General features: G+C 33.6%; 1 pseudogene; it reads right to left on the bottom strand.

Annotated features, from left to right (window-relative positions):
• Window positions 1–9,409: 9,409 nt before the first annotated feature.
• Window positions 9,410–16,853, bottom strand: LOC120217262 (annotated as a pseudogene).
• Window positions 16,854–20,792: the final 3,939 nt, after the last annotated feature.

Here is a 20,792-nt window from a genome sequence, read left to right as displayed (position 1 = left end):
TCAAGAGCCCACTTACGCTTCCAACACCTGCAACTTTGTTTTGATTCTGTAAATGCATGCATTTGCCTTTCGCCATTGATATTTGGAAATTCAACTTCAATATGTGTCTGTGATTGAGTCTGTGAGGATTGAACCCAATAAACTTTGCTTCTCCTTGTCGTGAAAGAGACCTCAAATTTTCTATAAAATAATTCACCATTTTTCATTTTGACAGTGGCGTGGAATAAAGCGGTGAAGAAGAAGACAATGTTAAATGAATTTTGACTGGTTATTTTGACCATTGGACAACCAAGTCAGCTGACTTAACACTCCATGTCAACATTTAGTTATTTTATTAACATCTGTTAACGTTAAGTGACGATCAGTGACCATTTTGTTACAAATCGATAAATTAGTGATCAATTTGAAACTTTTAAAAGTTCAGTGGGAAAAACAAAATTTTACCTAAACTTTAGTGACCATTCGTGTAATTTAGCCTATTAATTAATAATCTAAGTTTGTAACGCATGTAGATTCTAGAATCATGCATTTACATTTACTTTCACTTTCATGCATGTTTCGGACCAGTTTTCATAGAATAAATTATAAGAATAATTAACGCACATTGAAACAACAAAGAACAAGCATGTTGGCAAATGATTATATTAATAACGAATCAACCCCAAAAAAATAAATCAATAAATTCTCAATGATTCAACATAACCTAATTCTGATATCACTTGTTAGAATCAAAGCATATTAAAATAAAGTTAACCAGAATAATCATGTCAAATTATCAAGAATAAAATACTAAATGCGGAAGTGTATCTGAATTATTTAATAGGTTGAAAACCATGAATCTTTCTTTGGTTGCGATCTTTCAAAAAGATAAAATTATTTCTTTAGTTGCGATCTTTCAAGAATATAAAATTCTTAGTCTTTTAAATGAGTAGAAATTACATAATGTAAAAGTTAAGAAGTTTTAAGTTGATTTGTGATCATTTGTTGAATGTAAATGAATAATTGTGACTGTCTACTTCTAGTTTTTGTAAAAATCTTCTAACTATTCGTTTTTAATCTCAAATATTAATTTATATAAATAAATTTTATATTATGTAATTACGCCATAAATATACGTATATATTGAGTTAATTAATTGCTAAGACTCCTGTTATGCTTTCAAGAACAACTATATATTCTTTTTTTAATTAATCACTGGTATCTATTGACCGACTAATTCAAATCGAGTACTGCAGAGGCAATGGCAACCCTCCCAATCCATTTGCTCCATCGTAAACGCCAGGATTCGAACCCCTGACCTTGCTTAAAGAACCTAATGTCTCATCCCACTAAATCAACTGATTGTTGGTCAACTACATATTCCTTAAACAGAAAAATTAATAATGTATTTGTTTTATTTTGTTCTCAATTTCTCATGCAATGTTCCAAATTTGTTTACTAAAGTACGGAAATAGCTTATCTGTTACATAACAATGACAGAGAGTTCATGTATCAGTCTAGATTCATTTAGGCAGACGACTAGATTCTTGAAATGTTCGAGTTAGTAATTTTTGTATTATTTATGATATAATAATTAGGTATATTTATTTATTCTCATAATATTTTATTATTTTGTTGATATTACGTTGTGACATGTTTAATAGTGGAAGGTCCACATAGGAGAAATAATGTTTCCGTTTGATTTTACAAAATAAAATGTTATTTTTTTCCTTTATTTTTCCCATATTTGCTAAATTAAGCCAAAACTGGTTTGTTGAGTTTTTAAATTAAAAGAATTTATTTGTTTAAAATTTTCTTTCAATAATATAGAAATAAAAAAGAATTGTCTTATTTGTATTATAAAAATAAAAACTAATTAAAAATTAATAATAAAAAAAATTCAATCTCGATTAAAAACAATACTATTATTTAAGTTATGCGTAATATATTATATTTTAGCATAATGACAAAATTTAGTCTTAAATTTATTTAAAAACTTATATATCTTATATAGAGATTTGTTTAAATTCGAATTCTTTAAAAATAATATTTTTTTATTAATAAAATTATTTAAATAGTACAATTTTATAATTTTTCTTACATAGAATAGTTCTACATATTCAATTTTTTAATGTTAAAAGTTCATAAAATCAGTAATTATTTGAATTGAATTTAATCAAGACAAGTCATTTGAATTTGGGCCCATTTGATGGTTTAAATTAAATTGCATTATTGGGTTTGAATAGTTCCTCGACTTTGTTGGTAAAATTAGAAAATATACATTTGAAAAAAATAGTGAAATAGAGTGGCTTCCTCTTTCATATAGATTGTGGGAAAAATAATTTTTTCATATAAAACATCTATCATATTAATTTCTGAACAGTACTTCTTATTGGTATGAAGACGCTGTACATTTCTGGGGTCTTCTCTATTTGCCTGAAGACATCATGCAATCGTGTGGTATTCTTCATTTACTTGAAGAAGTCATGCATTCGTAAAGTTTTCGTATTTAGCTTAAAGACGCATGTAACACCTGACGTCTTGAGATTAATGTTGTACAATTTACCATAGATAAAAAATAATTCTCGAATAGATTATATTAAGAATTTTTTCCCATGTCATTTACTTAGCCATTTTGTAGAGATGGAGTTGGTTTGTGATTATTTAGGGATTTATGATTAATTTTATATTTTGTATCAAAATCACCGTATATTTTGACAAGTAACGTAAAGTCGTAATCATTATTGATGATATCTTATCTAACTTTGTCGTGTACTCTTAATGTCTTCCCACCTATATTATGCACAGACAATGACCGAAGGTATCATTGACGGGCAGCCAATCGACGACCACTTTTTCACCTCTTCTTCTAATTAGTTTTTTTTCCAGAATTAGACATGGTAAATTTAACTCGAACACGATTATTCGAATCGATTTACTTAAATCGAAATCTAAAATAGATATAAACATGATGATCTAAATTTGATTTGAAACCCCGAAAAAACTACAACCGAAATCGATTTGGATTTTAGCCGAACCAAAAGTAATCCGAACCAAATTGAAACTGACCCGAATTTTAGCCAAACCAAAAGTAAACCAAACCAAAAGCAACCGAGCCGAAAATAACCTAAACCGAAAGTAACTTGAATTTAATTTATCCAAACCCGATCTGAACCGCATATTGACCCGATTTTTAACATGATAATTGAGTTAAAATGTATAAAAATAATAAAATAACTTATTAAATTGATTTTCAATTTATTTAAACCAAATTATAAAGTATTATGAGTTAATTACATCATATGTCCCCAATCTATTACCCTCATTTCAAATTAGTCCCTAAACTTTTAAACATTTCAATTTCATCCTTAAACTATGACTATTATTCTAAATTATTCCTCAAACTTTTGAACATCATTTGATCTTCATCCTAAATTGATCCCCAAACATTTTGAATATTTCTATTTTATCCTAAATTATTCGTATATACTAATCACATCTCTTGTTAATAAAATCATTAGGCAAGTGATATTATTATACGTTTGGAAAAAAAATTAGGTTTAACTATGGTTGAAATGATTATATATTTGGATGAATTTGGGTATGGAATTGAAAGATCTAAAAATTTAGGGACCAATTTAGAATGGGAGTCATAGTTTGAGGATGAAATTTGAATGTTCAAAAAGTTTAAGTATTAATTTAGAATCAGAGTCATAATTTAAGGATGAAATTAGAATATTTAAAGTTTAAGGACTAATTTAAAATTAGAGTAATAATTTAGAGACATATGATGCAATTCATTACTAATTTATTATTTTACTTTGGAACTACTAAAATAACTTTCCAAAACTATTAAATTAACGTAAAAATTATTTTAATTCTTTTGTATATGAAAAAATATAGTTATTTTAAATTTAATATAAAATAACTTATTTTTATACTACACAAATAACTTATTTTTATAATATAAAGATGTCTATTTTTATTTATAATTTAAAATTAAAATATTATCGATAATATAATAATATAATATCATTTATAAATATCTTTAGAATAATATTTATTCAAACATAACTAGTATCTTATTATTACTTTTAAGTTTAATAAAAATATTATATTTATAATTAACATTAAGTATCTAATTTAAAATTTTAATAGATAACAAAAATTTATAATTAAAAAAATTAGTCAAATAAATCTTACGCTAAAATTTTCAGTTCGGATCAATAAAAAAATATCACAAAATCTAACATATCTTATAGGTCGAGTTTGAACTAAATTATAATCCTTAAATGATAATTGAATTTGAATTAAATTCAAAACAAATGATAAGATTAAAAAAAGACATGTTTTTTCAAAAATATATCAATAATTCTATATATACTCGATCTGACTTATACCCAACTCAATTTGAATTTATCTGAAGATCCAAAGTTGACCCAAATCGAAAATAATTGATCGGATATTGACCCAACTGGAAAATCAATCGATATGATTTGATCCGAATAGAAATCAATCGAACTAATATTGACTGATCTGATACCCGACCCGACTTACTATAGATCCGAATAAAACTAAAATATGAAATGATATGTTTCATACCCCAATGTTAATTTTAAAATATAATTAATTTAGTTAAGGGACCAAAATAGACAGTTTAGAAAAATGGGTTAATTTTAAAATTCTGTAAAGTTTAAGGACTTAGCCCTGAATTAACCCATTTTTCTGGTTAGTTAAAAAATAAAAAAAAAGGTTTTGGTGGCTAAAGGGGTTTGAACCCATGACCTTAGGGTTATGGGTACCCATACTTTAACCACTAGGCTAGGCTACTATTTAGGCTTTAATTAATAAATATATGTTTTATTATATTTTGGCCCGAGTTATATACCCAAAACCAACCCCCCGTGTGTTCGTGATCCAACCCCCAAATTATTTAACCAAGCCATCGCAGCACGGATCAAGTCAGCGTCGTCTAATAACCGTTAGAGCGCGTTGTCACCCTCAGCTGACTCACCGTCGACCGACGACCATAACCCAAGCATCCCCGTAGTGTGATTCAACATATATCGGGGCAAATCAAAGCTTGAATTACCGTCGAAACCCTCCACCCCGCCGCTTGGTTTTTCGATGATTCCGGTCACCTCGGCCATCGCCGTGCCTCACCGCCGTTGCCACTGCGTTCACCGATCATTTTCGATCAAAACCCAACCTTTAGGTCACTCAGTCATCAGCGTGGGTAAGTGTTTCAACCTTGTTTGTTTGTTTCTGATGGATTTAGTTGGTGTTGAGCATTCATGTTGCTTGGATTTGATGTTTGGTTGATCGTGGAGTAGTTGGCCGATCACCCCGACCTCCGTCGCTGCCGCACACGCCGCCACGCACCGGCAGTGCGTGTGGGGCTCTTCCACATTCCATGAAAGCTTCTAGACCGATCCAGTTGGCCTGGACCGACCTGAATCGACCCGAACCGAGTCAACCCTAACCGGCCTGACCCGTTAACCTTGGCCCGGACAGTTGACTTTGGCATGACCGTTGACATGCCCATTGACCGTTGACCAGACCCTTTGACTTTGACATTTGACCGTTGACTTAAGTTAAAATTTCTGAAAAGTCATATTTTATGTTTTTCGACGTCTTGAGTCTGAATCTGAAGTCGGCTTTGCCAAATTCGAACCCGGTAAGCTATTTTTCAACGTTTTACCTTCTAATTCGATCCGTTTTTCGCAATTAAGTTATGTTTCTGTGTAATTCAGTTTTTATATATTCGAGATATTATTGGATGTTGGATTCAAGTTCGAGAGTGATCGAATGGAGTCTAAATGTTTTGACCAGTGTAGCGAGGAAATCGAGGCACTACATTACTACCTTATGCATGCTTAATGGAACATGTTGATATTGGTAAATGCATGGTTGAATATATATAGTTACTTGCGTGTAGTTAAAATTTCTAAACTCGATCCGAATGTAAAATAAAGTAAATTAAACTGAATAAGGCTCAGACTACATGCATAGACACAAGAAGACTGATAAGAAATGATTTCAAGTTCGGTGATTATCCAGAAAGGAAATAACCTCAGAATCTCAAAATTCTATTTGTCCTTGTTAAAAGCTTTAATACCGAAATTATCTGTTATGAAATTACAAAATTGACACTATGAAGAAAATATGGTCTAGACTGACCTTGATAGTGAAAGTACCCTGAGAATCCGTAATTAATTCGATAAACTACTGATTTACCTATTAAATTCCTGATATTCTCGAATAGTGAAAGTACTGCATTATTGGGATTTGATCAGTTCGACTGGATTTGGAAGTTGGATAAGACACTTGAAATCTGAAATACTGTAAATCATTGCTTGCATTTATTAGACTGAATTACCAAAATTTCTCAGGAATTTAAATGACTATAATGCCCTTATGTGTGTGTATGGTTTACGAAATCACCATGGGAATTTTCGAATATTAAATAATTCTAATTTAACAGTTTCTAACACATCCTGGGGTTATGTCCGAATATTATATGATACTAATGTATCACTTTCCTAATTACTGATCAGTCTGCTAGTAATCCAACTTTTTAAAAAGGGATTTCATTCCTCAAGTTCGATAAGTTGAAGAATTTTCATGTTTACCTCTCTTGATAATTACCAAGTACCTTTGGAAAACAATTGGATCCTCTAGTGTGCTCCCTATGTGTTATATGATTGTTTTATATGTTTTGAAATGTGTTTTACCGATATTTCTAAGTTACTAAAGTTTTAAGCTTGCATGTCTGATTCATGATCTCTGGATATTGTTCTACTGAATTAATATGTATGAACTCTGATTTCTCTCCTACCGTAATATACTGTCTGAAAACTAATTTCTTAGGGTACTCTGGGATCTGGTAAGAAGTCTCTGCAGGTTCAGCTCTGATCAAGCTGGTAATTCCATATATAGGTTCAGCTCTGATCAATCTGGTAATTCCTTATGCAGGTTCAGCACCGATCGGTGGGTAATTCCTTAAATAGGTTTAGCATCAATCAGCTGGTAATTCCTTATGGATCTAAGGCGACCCTTGAGTAGGCTCCTAAGCCGAATGAGCCTAATGGTAAGACCTTATAGGCCCTAAGGTACTCCCTTAGGGTGGCACCTCTGCTATGTGCTTTGGGTAAGTCCTTATAGACCAGAGAGCACACCCCTCAGGTGGGCACCTACGCTTTGGCTAGGGTAAGACCTTATGGACCTAAGGTGCTCCATTAGATTAACACATATATCAAATAGGCCTAGGGTAAGTCCTTATGGATGTAATTCTGGGGAACTACATATTGGTGTTCGGTTTGAGGGTTTTACTAGTCTTAAAAATATGTTTTAAATTGTTACTGTTTTAAAAAGATCTGTACCTTCTCACTGATTTTGGTTGGAACACACTAGACTCCTCATCTCAATCTGCTGAATCTGTCTTTCTGAATATTTCCATCGAATTTCGATTTCCTGACTGTTACCTGAAATAATTAAGGAAATTGGAGCTCATCGCCAGAATCTGATTATGTTTGTATCGTTAAGAAAATTCATGATTTACTTATACATGATGGCCTATTACATTCATCTGGTAGTTCTGTATTACTGAGCTTTCCCAAAGCTCATTCCTTACTCTCCATTTCAGGTTAAAAGAATTGATCTTATGCAGTTATCAACTTCAGTTTTGGGAGTTCCATTCAGCTTTGCTTGTAGAGTACGGTATAATGTGTAATTAGGAAGCATGTAGGTCACGTTTGATTTTTTTATATTGAGTCTAGAACTTGTATGATTTTAATTATGTTTGTAATATATGGATGATTTTCTGAACTTGTATTTATTTATAAATTATTTTATGATTTTACATGTTTTAACAAAAACTTTAATTTTTCCTGGATTTTTATTGTGGGTTGCTCCGGTGACCCTAATATGACACCTCGGATCGGATCGGGTCACTCGCATCGGTCTAAGGGTGTTACAACCTGAATCGAATTAAGTCTAAACCGAAATAACTCAAACCAAAATAACCCGAACCAAATCCGTTCCGAATGACCCGTTTACCCCCTTTTTCAGAATCAACCAGTTAATCTTTTTTTTACCTAAATATACCAAAATATTTATTGGTTAAATAACACTTCGAGGATAACACTTGATTAAATAAGGTAAAAGGGTGATTTTTTCCCCTGTAGTAGACCCAATTTATCAATTTCGCCCCTATCGTATTTTCATATCAATTTAGCCCTCAAAGTTGCTCAATTGTATCATTTTATATCATACCCCTATCTTAAAACCCTAAATTATAAACCTTAAACCCTAATCAATAATCGTATTAACCCTAACCCTAAACCCTAAATACTAACTTAAGATTTATAATTTAGGGTTTTAACTTAGGAGAAAGATATAAAATGACGCAATTAAATAATTTCTAGAGTTAAATTGATACGAAAATACGATAAGAGCGAAAATGATAAATTAGATCTACTATAAGGGAAAAGGTTACCCTTAAGTCATTAAATAATATTGTTCCACGAATGAGCGTTTTGATGGTGTTAACTTTTTTTCACACAGACACGCACTTTTGAATCTAACTTATGTCTTGTATATCCAAAACCATTGTTTTAATAAGTTTAAGTTGATTTAAAATTGTATTAAAATAATGAAAATTTCTAGATAATTCAATCTCGCCTTAACCGAAAATATTGATGGTTATTCTACTTTTGTTTATCCAAATTCGTCGGGTGACATCAAAATTGTTACAACAAATGTAAATGTTTCATAATACATTATATAATTATCTTAAGCTAAATGTAGTAAAAATCAAATTAAAACTAAACTGAATATTGTTATTTGAATGAAATTTTGGTTTTACCAACTGAATTTCTACCAGCAAGGATAATAATTAGTCATGTGAGTAGGTACATTGTTAGGTTTTAAAATTGGTTTCTAATAGTAATTAGGTAGACCAATCCAATTTTATGGTAAACTGAATTTGGGTAAATTTCAATGGTTAGCTTTCGTTAACACGGCAAATGATGGCACGCACAAACATGCAACTTGAAAAGTTGAAACTCACTCGATCGTTTTGCCTGTGTTAGGTAGGAACAAGCACATGTTCCATCGTCTGAATAATTGACTTTTAAACACTCTTCGAAGATATGATCAGCAGATTTATTGGAAAATAGACCAATTATCAACTTGAAGTTAGTTATGTTGATAGGAAAAAATAGCTATATCTATAGTGAACGATTCACTTCTTTTTAACTTCAATGAAGAACCATAGTCGAATTTTAGACGACACGACCAATAATATTAATAAGCAAGATATGGGAGAGAGTTATAAACAGGGATGGATCTTAAAAATAAACTGGTTCTAAGAGATGGGAAATGCACTTTCAATGATACTAAGAATGGTCAGTAAAAATATTAAATATAGTCACGGGAGATTAATTAGATAGAAACTAAATCTAAAAGACGACACAATTTCTTGAGTACTCGGCATAAAAAGGCCCGCTTCGTCCTCGAAACCATTATTATTTTTTTTTTTTGAAATATCGAAACCGGTATTAAAGTCGATAATCGACGGGTATAGGAAACGAGTTTGAGGAGATGGTGGCGTGGCATGAATATGATCGATATGTTTATACCCTTTCTTGAACCAAGGATTCTCCATGAGTTTAGCCCGTTATTCTTCGAATCGGATTAGCTTCGAGAATCCTGGAAAGAAGCTTCTTAACTTCAGGAGTGAACCATTGTGGGCACTTGAATTCACCTCTGGAAATCCTCCTATACATTCCCATGAGATTGGAATCATGAAAAGGAAGAAAACCAGCTAACAAAACGTAAAGGATCACCCACAGGACCAAATATCATCACTTCGGGCGCAACATAAGCCGGTGTTCCACATGTGTGTGAAGCAGCCCATCTTGTCTGCTCGATTCTTTGAACGCACTCAGCCCAAAATCCGACACCTTCAGATTCCCATTTTCGTCGAGGAGGAGATTCTCCGGCTTCAAGTCCCGATAATAGACGCATCTGCTATGACAATAATCAACGACGGCGTCATCTTAGCTTCCTTGAGTTTCCCTTTAGCGACCTTGTTGAAAAGCTCACCGCCTTTTATTCCATGACGAAATATATCTTGGACCTGCTGGCCATTACTTCGTAGAGTCAAACGATGTTGGGGTGTTTAACGAGGCGCATGACGGAGATTTCGCGCTTGATTTGATCGATTAAAACTCCTTTTATTATCTTCTCTTTGTCGATGACTTTAATGGCGTAGCTTGTTAATAATGTTCAATCCCACATAGAGGGTGAAATACATAGAGATTGGGTATTTAAGGTTTTCATTCTCCATTCCCTTTGAGCGATAGAAAACAAGGGAGCTTATCACGCACCGTCGTCATTGCTGGTTGTTTGTCATGTGCTCGTGGACGTGGTCATGATCTAGGTTTGTGAAAATTCAGAAGAAATTGTTCTTTGAAAGAACAAATGAAAAAATATGAAAGAATTTGTCTAGTATTTTATAGGTTACTAAGTTTGTATGAATTTTATATTTGCAGAGAGTAACAGTTGTTTAATTAGTTGTATTGATTTTTGAAATTTAAAATTTAAACAAACAATTTTCTAAAATAAAATCAGATTTATTTCTTATTTAGGTTGGACGAAAATGCCCCTATATCTAGCCTATAAATAGAGATATCATTTGGCTTATCAAATCATCCCACAATTCATTCAAATATCTCTCAACTCTCTCAAAGCTTCTGAGTCTTTCCGGAGATCAGAGGAGCAGTACCACCAACAGTCTACTTAAATTTCGGGTGTACGGAATTTGGAGCGACTGTGTTAACCCCGGGGGATGATCCATCTATTGGAGCGATTACACACATCGAAGTGAATTCGTTTCTAAGGCAATGATTTTTACCACATCACGGTTTCGGTTGATCAAATATTTATTTTTATTTATTTTTTCCAGTTAGAGCTAACGGTGTAATTTTGCAGTCAACTTTACCAACAATTTAGAAACGAATTCATGTACTGCAAATATGACATCACTTTGAGCAAGTTGATTCTCGATCTTTCTAAGCTCTACGCACTCGATGGAAAGAAATAACAGAGGTGGTCCCGGCGGATACTGATATTCTTCGAGCAAATTAACCTGGATTACGTTTTGCTCACGACACCACCTATTATTCCGCTGACCACCTTAGTTACTGGAGACAATACCGATAGGTCCAGTCTAATGTCGCCTTAGCCGATGTTGATGTGACTGCCACTACAACCGAGAAATACGAGAAGGACAATATGACGGTGCAAGGACATCTTCTCAACCATATGTCTAACAAATTGTTTGACATGCTCCTTAGAGAAAGAAGTGCCAAGGTGATCTAGGACACTTTGGAGAAAAAGTATGGTGCTGACAATGTGGGCATAAAGAAATACGTTTCAGAGAATGGCTTAAATTCCAAATGACATATGATAAGCTCATAATAGATTAAGTCCATGACTACGAGATTCTGGTGGCTGACATCGTTGCTGAAGAAATGCAATTGTGTGAAGTACTCCAAGCCAATGTCCTCATTGAAAAGTTGCCCAAGTCCTGGTCTGACTACTACAACTCTCTCAAGCATAAGAAAAATATTTCACTTGAGGAATTAGTGGGCCATATGAAAATCGATGAGGTCAACTGTCTAAAGGATAAGGTTACAAGTTCCTTTAGTAATATGTCATTTAAATCTAACTTGGTTGAACTTGTGGTGTCTAAGGGTCTAAGTTTAAAAAGAATGTGAAATGATGAAATTCAAACAAAAAGATGAAACCTCATAAGGACGCTAATTTTAAGAAATCGAGAAAGGCCAAAGCTGATGGAAATACTCGCAAGTTCTATGTTTGCGGTCTAGCCGGTCACAAAGCCTATCAATGCTAACATCACTCAAATCACCAAAATGACAACAAGCCAAAAATGCATGTTACGGAGAATGATAATGACATCATTGATGCGGTGGTTTCTAAAGTTAACCTTTTTTAGAATAATTTTGAGTGGGTGGTTGATACCGACGCCTCCAAACACTTCTGCGCAAGGAAGGATTTTTTCAATGAGTTCGAGAATGAGAATGGAGGCGAACGAGTGTACATGGGGAACCCCAGCAGTTCTAAAGTACTGGGTAAAGGCAAGGTTTTACTTAAGCTGACTTTCGATAAAACGTTAGCCTTAAATAATGTTCTACATGTACATACATTGCGTAGAAACTTAATAAGTGGCAGACTTCTAAATAAGGCGGGCATTAAGTTATTTTTGAGGTACATAAACTTGTACTTTCCCGAAATAGTGATTATGTAGGGAAAAGTTTTTTAATCATGGGTTTATTTGTCATGGAAACTCAACTTAATGAGAATAAAACTACCACTTCCGCTTATATTGTTGAATCTGTTGATATGTGACATGCTAGATTAGGATACATTAACGTTCATGTTTTAAAGAAATTGATGAAAATGAATGTTCTGCTTAAACTATACATAACTAGCTTTAACAAATGTGAATTTTTTTAGAAACCAAGCATGCTAAATCTTACTTTAAGACTGTTTCGAAGAGAAAGACTGAATTGTTAGAACTCATTCATATTGATCTAGCAGACTTTATAAACACTGGAAGTAAAAATGGAAAACACTACTATATAATCTTTGTAGATGATTACTCGAGATACACAAAGGTTTATCTCCAGAGAACTAAAGATGAGGCTGAAAACTTCTTTCTTATTTCTAAGTCAAAAGTTGAAAATCAATTTGATAGGAGAATCAAATGTCTTAGATTTGATAGAGGTGGTGAATACGGATCGAATTTCTTAAAAGAGGTGTGTGAGAATAATGGTATAATTCATGAAACTTCAACCCCTTATTTTCCTCAACAAAACGATATAGCCAAAAGAAAAAAATAACTTTAAAAGAGATGATGAGCTCAATGTTGATAAGTTTTGGATTATCTGATAACATGTGGGGGATGTCATTCTATCGACAAATCATATCTTGAACCAAGTACCTCATAAGAAGTTAGATTATACTCCATACGAGTTGTGGAAAGGATACGCTCCAAATCTAGAACACCTAAAAATATGGGGGTGTCTAGCTAAAGTGGGATTGATGGATTTTAAAAAGTCCACCATCGGACCTAAAACCGTTGATGTAGTGTTCATAGGGTATGCTACAAACAACGCCATATATAGATTCATGCTTCTACAAGACTATTCTATTTGTGAGTTGAGAGATGTCGTTTTCTTCGAAGATTCTTTTCTTAAATAAACTTAAACTAAATGAAGAAACACAAATAGAAAATATTTTATCCACATCTTCTAATGTACCTGCTAGGTCTACTCAAGAAATTGAATTCGAACTTAGAAAAAGTAAAATACAAAGAATTGAAACCTCTATTGGACCAGATTTCAAAACTTCATTTATTTTGGGATAAATGTTTAGACTATATTTCTGATCCTATAGCTCAAATATTTCTGTTAGATGAGGATCTTAAGACTTATGAAGAAGCTATATGATCTATCGATGCTAGTTTCTAGAAAAACGTTATTAATGATGAACTAGAATCGATAATGTCTAATAATATTTGGGAATTGGTTGACTTGCCTAGGGGATTTAGAACTATTAGCAAGAAATGGGTCTTCCGAAAGAAACTGAGGCCAGATGGTTCTATTTAGAGGTGCAATGCAAGGCTAGAAGTCAAAGGGTTCATCAAAAATTCAGTATAGACTTTTTTTTATACCTACTCCCCCGTAACAAAAATCTCAACTATCCAGACATTATTTGCTTTAGTCTCCATTCACAAGTTAGTAGTACATCAAATGGATGTAAATATTAGATTTATGAATGGAGATATAGATGAGGAGATCTATATGGAGAAACCTTTTGGTTTTGAGGCGCCTGGCATGGAAGGCAAAGTATGCAGACGTAAAACGTCGCTTTATGTCCTCAAGCAAGCTCCTAAAAGTGGTATGAGAAATTTCATAGAACTATTCTTAGTTTTGGTTTTATTGTGAATGGTTCGGATGCATGCTTTTATTCGAGGATGTTTAATGATGATTGCATCATCATAAGTTTATATGTTGATGACATGTTGATTTTCAGTGACAACATTGAGTCCATTAACAAAACAAAAGATTTCTTGTCCATAAGTTTGAGATGAAAAATTTGGGAGAAGTCGATGTAATCTTAGGAGTCAAATTTACCAAAATTGAAAAGAGATTTTCTTTGAGTCAAGCACACTATATTGAAAAAGCACTGAAGAAATCGATATTTTTACACGTCCCTGTTCGAACTCCTTATGACCCTAGCATAAATCTCTTTAAGAATAAAGGAAGCAGCGTTTCCTAAATTGAATATACTAAGGTGATCGGGAGCCTAATGCTCTTAATAAACTATACTTGGCCTGATATTGCCTATGTTGTGAGCAGACTTAGTAGATATACCCATAATCCAAGTAGTGAACATTGGTTTGCTCTCAGACGCTTACTCAAGTATCTTAAGGGTACAATAGATTGGAAACTTGAGTTTGATGGCTATCCTACAATACTAAAGGATATTGTGACGACAACTTGGTTTCTGACAATGATGAGGAAAGCTCTACGAGCGGTTATGTTTTTACTTTGGGTGGAGCAACAATCTTGTGGAAATCTTCAAAGCAAACTTGTATTGCTTGTTTCACTATAGTGTCAGAGTTTATAGCTCTTGACTTAGATGGACAAGAAGAGGAGTGGCTCAAAAAATTATTAGCTGAAATTCTGTTGTGGGGAAGACCCACTCTCATGTTTCTTATTGTGTGATTTGCAAGCTGCGATATGTGTGGTGAAGAACCAAGCTTACAATAGTAGGAAAAGACATATTTTCATAAGGCATGATATGATAGACACTTGATAAGGAATAAAGTAATATCTTAGAGTATGTAAAGTCGGAAAAGAACCTAGCAGATCTGCTTACCAAAGGGTTAAGTCGGAAGTGGTCCTAGATTAATCGAGGGGATAAGTCTAAAGCCCATTAGTTGAGGAATTCGTAGTGGATACCTAACTTAATTATCTAAGTTCAATGCGGTCAAACTAAACCAAAGAGAAACTCATAGTGTACATTTATCAATATATCCCTATGACGAATAATGTACATTCTCATGTTGAGCTTAATTGCTCTTAATAAATTCATAGATCGGCCTTTGGGTGGTCTTAGTGAGAAAGACTTGACGAACTTATCGATTTTGGTTGAATTTCTATTCTTAATAAATTCAGAACCCAGAGTTGAGTGGGTAGTCCTAATTGAGAAGGACAAGATGAACTTACTGCTAGAAAAAGTTGAGTTTTATGAAAAACTCTTAATGAATTCAAATCCAAAGTTTGGATGGTCTTAGTGAGAATGACATATTGAATTCACCATTAAAGAGGTTGAATATTTATTCTTAATGACTTCTTATCCCAGAGTTTGGGTGGTTCATTTATAATGAACTTGAAGAAAGTCACCATACCCTCTGTGAGGTTGAGCTGTGTATAAGTTCTTAATTATTTCATAGTCCTGTTAAGGGTGGTTTATGTCGAGATAAACCTGATGAAATAACCTACGTAAGTGAGAAGGGTTAACTACCTTCTATGAAAAATGTTGGGTCATTTTTCTAGTAAACTTACCAGAATCCTGAAGTAAGATGACCAAATATATACTTTTGTATATATATCTCTTACACATCGAGGACTCAGGTAGATGAAGGGGTTAGTTATTTGTTATGAGTTTGCCCCTATCTTAGAAAGTTCAAGAATAATTTCACTAGACTAAGAGAATGATTTTTTATTATCTCTATGTACTAGTTCAAGATATGTTCACTAGTGCTTAAGCAACTAATCTAGCTATTACTATTCTGGAAAGATTGTTTTTTAGTTTCAAAAGAATTCTTTCGCATTAGTGTGGGATGTTAGCAATGCTCAATCCCACATAGAGTGGGAAATACATTGTGATTGGGTATTTAAGGTTTTCATTCTTCACTTCCTTGTTGAATGATAGAGAACAATGGGCCTTCTCGCGCACCGCCGTCGACATCGTCCGTCCGTCTCGTCTCGACTCGTGCTCGTGCTCGAGGTCTAGTTTTAATCTGTAAACGTCAAAATGAACCTGGCCAATTTTACGTCTCTGTTCAAGACAAGAATTGAGCTATTAATTATGTCAGATACGAGAGTTACAGAAGTAACTACAGGAGTTACAAATGTTTTGAGTTATACAATGTATTTGGACCATTTGAGAGCCAGATTCATCAGTTTTAATTTAACAGTTTCATTTTTTAAAAAATATCAATTACACAGAGTTAATTTCGGGAAATAAAATCAGATTTATTTCTGATTTGTGTTGGACGAAAATCCCCCTATATCTAGCCTATAAATACAGAGCTCATTTGGCTTCTCAAATCATCTCACAATTCACTCAAATCTCTCTCAACTCTCTCAAAGCTTTCTAAGCTTATGAGTCTTTCCGGCGATCAGAGGAGTTGTACCACCAGCATTCCACTTTAATTTCAGTGTACGAATTTGGAGCGACCGTGTTAACCTCGATGGACGATCAACTTATTGGAATGATTACATACATCAAGACAAATTCATTTCTAAGACAATGATTTTTATCACGATACGATTTTGCCTTATCAAATATTTATTTATATTTTTTCGGTCATGATAACGGACGATTTTGTAGTAAACTTTATCAACACTGTTTTGGGCTGCTGTTAGGTTCTTGGGATGGTAAACCTTGGCGAATGTGCCTAGCCCCAGTAATCGATCCAGCTCGAACCTCTGCATCAATACCGTCCCTTTCTTCTCCATCGTTGTCCCCTCACTTGATCTTTGATGATTCTACACCCTGAAACGATCAAGAAAACTGTCCAGTTTTTGTGAGCCTGCTTTTCTTTTTTTCTGGGTTTTCACTAATCAGTCGAAAATTATGAACAAGGGATGAACATAATTTATCGTCTCAATATATACAGACCATAATGGTCAGGTTGGCCTCAAAATTTGAGAAATTCGTATTGAATTTTGAGTTAATTATTTCAAATTATGATATTTATTTTATATATATAAGTTTCAATATGTTTTAAAATATTAATGTTCTTTTGTCTATATTTATATTGTGCTTATTTTGTAGATGTTTATATTTGAAAAAATTTATTATTGTAATTCAATTTAATAAAAAATTGTTATATTAGTGTAATAATCATTTAATATTTAAAGTGTCCATCGAATAATTTAGATTTGGATACTACAAATTAAATTTAATATTATATGAGTGAACTTTGTATCCATGCTTGTAAGTTGTAACTGTACCGCGTGGCTCCACGTGCCTCCCAACAATGGACAATGAGGTTGGGTCCTATTGTAACATACTAATATGTGTGCTCTTTCCACTCATGGAGATTTTTCCTTGTGAGCAGGCCACGTGCATGGCTATAGTTTGCCCTACTGGCCCGCGTCAACAATAATATAAACAACACGCCAACACAAGTTCTTGATTTCTGAGTGAGTAAATATTTGTGACGGATATATAAATTTAAAATTAAAGGTGTAAAATTGTAATAATATTATTCTTTATGAAATGCGTATGTATTTAATAACCTTTTTCATAATAATAGGTATGCGATTGTACCTTTATATGGCTTCATACTTTTGTCACTGCTAGAGAATGATCCATATTAAACGATTCCCGACAGTCAGCACGATGACACCAAACACCTAATTACTTGATTCGCATATCCTCCGAAATTGTTTAAAATTTTGTAGCTTCTAACGGCTTCAAGTGATTTACATTTTAATATCTAACAATCAGATATATTTTACCTACTAACTTATTTATAACTATAGTATTAGTTTAATCTTGATACCAGCAGTAAGATCAATCTACAAGTCACCAAAAGCTGATGAAGAGAAAGAATTTCTCTCGAACTCCCTCTGTACATCTCTCTCGGTGATTGTTTGTCGTCATCTTCAGTTCAGTTAGTCAATTTTATTCTTTAGATATAAATCAGAACAAAAGTAGATGTATCCGTCCATAATTTTTGGCTTGGAGCTAATGGAGCAGAACAAAAGTATCATATTCACATAGGTTCGTGTTCAATCTGGAGCCACACATATACCATATTCTTGGGGAGTCGTCAGAATCTTTCATCTATTTCAACTATTTTAATTCTAGACATTGTTATGCCTATTCATGGACAAGTAGTTTAAATCTTTGCACTGTCGTTTGTGGACAAGACTATCCGATGCTTTAATACGCCATGGCACATGCAACCAAAAACTAATGGTCAGCCGGTGTGATTATAAACTCTTTACAAGGCTACAAGCTTTGTTCGGCCATAAAATTCTTATACTTGGCGTCCTGGCTTCCAATTGCTTGGTCCATGTAGACTCTATGTTTTGTTGGGTTTAGGAAATTAACGTCCACAGCACCAGGCAATGGAAAGTAGAGGATTGAAAACTATTGGTGGAAGAGGGATCTTCAATTGCTTGGACCATGGTAGACCCTATGTTTTGTTATTTGGCAGCAAATACACAAAATTATGGTTGTACACATTAACCTATACTCACTAGTCGTAATCATTAATTAGTATAATCTTTATATTTTATGGGTTATTAATCAAGTCGTTAAAGTTAAATGATTTAAATTAATTAAATCATTAAAAATAACAAGTAACGATTATAGTTACAATAATAGATTTTGACAAACAATTATTAATCGTTATTATACTATGAGCATATTTTTAATAGAAAATAGAAGCATGATGGTTTTTTTTTTGCTCGGCAAGAAACAATTTATTAAATTAAAGCACAAGACAAAGTTCACCTTATGAGTCTCATTAAAAGCCTCCCTAAAACATATTGGAGGAAAAAAGTGCTACATAAGAGAACAACAACAAGCACTGCTGACCAAAAAACAGAGACCAGAACATCCATCTCAGAACAGTACACCATTACATCTAACAAGACCAAAAAAAATTAAAAACCAATAAAGCAAAACCAATCGAAAGGGATTCCTCGACATCATCATCTCATGCAGAGACAGCAATAACATAACCAGTAGTACCATAGTGTGGAACCAGACAAAAAATGCTCGAAGAAGATTCAAGTATCGCAATATTACACTGGAAAATCCAGCATTAAACTGAACTTAGAACAAAAGCCGACTATCTCCACAAAAAGAACCAAATCTTTAAAGCCTCCAAAGAAGAATCCAAATCAAGCTAGAAGCTAATGTTGAGTTTAATTTTAGAAATCAAAGAAAACACAAACAATCTGCTGTTGAATTATCAAAGACAATGCTCACTAAAAATGTCTAAGAAACCTCCACTTAAGATTCAACACAACAGAAACTAAATAAACACCAACATCCCTCCCTTACAACGATCATCGCTTTGCAACTCTTTGGAAAAAAACAGTGCTCTTTGAAACTATATCGTGATTAATACCCCTAAAAGAAACCAATTTGATCGAACTTTACCTCCACGGATCCTCCTACACGCTATAATTCACCCTCCAAACTGACAAATAAACCTTGAAAACCCTATGGTTCAGCTTATCAAGACCGTCCACAACAATCCATCTTCCAGAAGAACAAGGATCCTTAATTTCATAGCAAAGATCTTACTATTAAAGAAAACTACCAGAACCAGCTCGGTTGACGTACGGACTCTACATCAAACCACCATCACCCAACATCCTTCTCAACAATAGAAACCATAATAGAAACTTGGACACACAGCAATACAGTATAAAAAATAATCGATGTACTAAATCTATCACTAAGAACATTTATAAATAACTCCACCAACTCCTCTAGAAAACAACGACTAATCCTCATATATCAAACATTATGACATCCGCTTCCCCTTACAATTTCACACCAACCTCAACACATATCTAAAGATTCAAGATCCTTAATAATCTCACTTTCAGAACCAACAAACTTAATACCAAGAATCTTACCTAATTCCAACGTCTTCTTCGCTTCAACAAATGCATCTGCCTTTCTTCTCTTTAAATCAGAATCCGAAAGAGATCTCTCTGATAATTCAGAGGTTATAAGATCAGACTTCTTCAAATTTAATCTCTTCAACGCCCGATCTCTTCTTTTTCTCTCCGCTTTCGATAGGACTTTGTCCTGAATATCCATAAGAGAACCGAATTTCTTCGATTTCTTATTTTTTTTTTCTCTAGGATGTTTTTGGCACGCCCGGTTCTTATCCACAATCTCCCCCAAAATGCTCGCTATTTTTTTTCTCCTTTATATTTGACTTTCCGGTATCACTTGGATTATAATTGCCCACTTTGAATCCTTCGTTATTCTCCCATAATGCCAACCGACTTGCACAATTAAAATCCATTAAGCCTTCAATCGATAAGCCCATCCTTGATGACTCCTCAATAGCCTTATTTCCATAACTAGAAAGCCCATTTTCTGCAACACCTACAACAGCCCCTACATCCCTATCTCTATCATTCAACATTGAAACCCCATTGTTGAAAATAATAACCTCGTCAGCACCTAATGCCTTAGACTCTACCCCAACATCACCCGCTCTCTGAACACCCTCATTAATAAAAAGATTTTAAATTTGAAAACCTTCACTCTCTCTTCCTTCTTCGAGACTACAACCACCCTCGCTCGGCTTCCAACACAATCCTGACAACAATCTCCTAGGCTATCTTCAGTACACGAGACATTAAATGCGCCGCCACTAATTTTCGTAATCCCTTTCTTTTCCGCTGAACACCCCGACGAGGACGCCTTCGACTTATCATCAGAAA

The sequence above is a fragment of the Hibiscus syriacus genome, unplaced genomic scaffold, assembly GCF_006381635.1.
Source record: "Hibiscus syriacus cultivar Baekdansim isolate YM2019G1 unplaced genomic scaffold, ASM638163v2 tig00000773_pilon, whole genome shotgun sequence".
Taxonomy (NCBI): domain Eukaryota; kingdom Viridiplantae; phylum Streptophyta; class Magnoliopsida; order Malvales; family Malvaceae; genus Hibiscus; species Hibiscus syriacus.
This window is presented reverse-complemented; position numbering and strand designations above follow the sequence as displayed.